The sequence below is a fragment of the Rhagoletis zephyria genome, unplaced genomic scaffold (assembly GCF_001687245.7).
Source record: "Rhagoletis zephyria isolate East Lansing unplaced genomic scaffold, Rhagoletis_zephyria_1.1 Rzeph_scaffold_06203, whole genome shotgun sequence".
NCBI classification, from domain to species: domain Eukaryota; kingdom Metazoa; phylum Arthropoda; class Insecta; order Diptera; family Tephritidae; genus Rhagoletis; species Rhagoletis zephyria.
The window spans coordinates 12,300-15,051 of NW_016163286.1; the positions used below are offsets into that span (position 1 = coordinate 12,300).

General features: G+C 37.6%; 1 protein-coding gene across 1 annotated transcript in view; it reads right to left on the reverse strand.

The window, feature by feature from the left end:
- LOC108372960 (talin-2-like) overlaps positions 1-2,193 on the reverse strand; it is a gene marked incomplete at its 3' end in the record, with an annotated part of 14,488 nt that extends 12,295 nt beyond the window's left edge. The window contains exon 1 of the mRNA XM_017628790.1: positions 1,174-2,193. The remainder of the gene's footprint in view (positions 1-1,173) is intronic.
- Positions 2,194-2,752: the final 559 nt, after the last annotated feature.

Sequence of the window (2,752 nt, forward strand, 5' to 3'; positions counted from 1 at the left end):
GCTTTTACTTGATAAAAATCTTGATAAAATTTCTTTACAAAAAATTGATCAAGAAAACAGAATTGGGCGGTTAGTGTAATAAAGTGCAAATTTGGAGTGGCTGCGACTTACCGTTGATTTTTGGAAATTTTTTTGTTGACAGTGTTCCGCATTTTTTCCATACAAAGTATCGATTGCTGAGTGGAAGATCGACCTATATCGGCAGCCAGTTCGAAAACGCCCTATCTCAAAAAAAAACTTTTCAAGAACGCCCTATTTCAGAATTTGATTGAAGAACGCCCTTTTTCAGAATTCGATTCAAAAATCTATCCTATCTCACTTCAAAATGTATTGAAAATGTACTGATATAGGGCGTTTTTGAATCGGTAGCTGAGATAGGGCGTTTTTGAAACGAATTCTGAAATAGGGCGTTCTTCAACCAAATTCTGAAATAGGACGTTTTTGAAAAGTTTATGAGATAGGGTGTTTTCGAACTGGCTGCCGAGATAGGTCGATCTTCCACTCAGCAGTCGGTATGTTCGACTATTTTTTTATATGAAAAAATTAGGAATACTGTCAACAAAAAAATTGTCAAAAATCAACGGTAAGTCATACATACTAAAATTTGCACTTTATTATACTAAAATTTAGGGGGCTACAAACAGCACACCAAGATGCTGATTAAGAAGTTACAACAGCTTCTCACAGAAACGGAGTAAAACTGTGCAACTACATCAAGGCGCACGCCGCAAATCGGAGGAGAAGCTCGGCCAAACACTAACATAGTATGTGTAAGCGCCAATCTATTATTATTTTTATTAAGTATTATATATTAACTGGACTTTAATAAAAAATTAATCAACATTAAACAAACGAAAAAAAAAATTGTCAAAACTTGTAAAAATGTTGTGTCCCTATTTTTATACATATGCATTTTTATAACGTACATATTTTTCGCTGTTAACTTATGTACATAGTTTTGTATCAACGGCTGACAAATTCTGTGCATTAAAAAATTTATGAAGCAAAAAAGAGTATTTTTTTCGTATAAATGCAGTATTTTGGAAAAAAAAGCAGTATCCATTTTTGAAATCCAAAAAAAAAAAGTATTAAACTGCAAAAAAAGTTTAGATACGAGCGTTAGTTATGAAAGTGGTATTTCTGAGATATCTATCCAATTTAATTTTTACTTACTCTTTGGAAAATTCAAACTCATCTCTGAGTCGTTGATTATTTTAAAAACGTGAAGGCACATCGGACAAAACGCAAGGCAATTGTGTGAAGATTTTTTTCAAATCGTTACTGCAGCTCGATCGAGCGATTCGTGGAGAACATAATAACCGTTAGGCCGTTCAACGCTTCCGAATCGCCGACAACTGACGAGGCACGTTGTGATGTGACACCAACAACGCTACGTCGCACAGAAATGACGTCGTAACGTTGATTTTTTGATTAACAAAATTTATTTTATTTATTTTTTTTTTAAATATCATATAAGTATATCGACATTAACCGAAGCTTAACAGTTAATTACAGTTACAATAACAACAACAGCAATAGCATTTAAAACCGTACAAAGGTGAAGGAATATTTTTTAACAACAAGCGATGAACGATGATAAAAACGCGACTATGATCAACGAAGATTCGTGTAAAACAATATTAAAAAAAAAAAAACACGTTTAGCGGCAATCTCTAGACGACAACGATTGCATTATTAAGGCTGTACGGCGATTAAGGCACACGAAATTAAAACAATTTTGAGTAACAACGTTCAATATAAAAAAAAAAAAATTTGTATATATATATTTTTAAAGAAACTTTTTGCGTATCTAAGGCACTGAAATCTGTATCTTAAGGCTCCTGGTGTTTCTTGGCTTCATGTCACGTGGAACACGAAAGGCACTTGGTTATTTCAGTTAGTGGTTTTAAAATTTTTAAAAGCGAAAACCGTTAACTATACTCGTAATTTTACTAAAAATCATCTTCGATCGATGAGCACAACCGTTGAGAGTAGTTTTTTAGTATTTATATTAAAAAAATTTTTTATTATTATTTTTTTTTTTAAGTGTTTCAGTTCTACATTTTGCACAAGTGTATCGTGGCAGGTTGCAAGCACAACTGAGTTGGTCCAAGCGGCCAGCACTTTCTCACAGCTAAGCGGCTGCTGGTATCACGGCGGCGCCTAATGCTGATGCTGCTGATGTCCTTTCCGATCTATGGTTAGGCCTAGAATGATGTGCTCCGTCAGCGACACATCGTGCTCCACTGCGGCAAAGCTCAGCCATTCCACAAGATGTTAGCGTTCTGTGTCTGCCGTTCTGGGGTGGACTTGCTGGTGGTGGTGGTGGTGGTGGTGTTGGTGTTGGTGCTGATGGTGGCTGTGGCGGCAGCAGTTGCGTCGGCGACAATGACGATGACGGCACAACATCATAGCTTGAGCACAAAAGCGCGCATGCGCCATCGGAAGCTGCGCATCGTAGACGCTTTCAAAGGAACTGACAAACGCTCGAAAAAGCAGCAAAAAACCAAGTCAAGTAAACTCGAAAGGAAGTGCACAGAAGACCACAGCGGGGTGAAAAGCATTTGTGTGGAATGATGTGCTGCCGCAAAGCTGATGTGCGTTGGGTTGAGTTTGTGGTGGTCCACAAGCTGGTGGGTGGGTGTACAGCGCTGCCAACAACACAAGAGTGTGGCATCTTATTCGCATAAGGCGTTAAAATCACACCCCATGGGGTTGGATGATTATATGTAGAATCGCACGACAGGCAGCA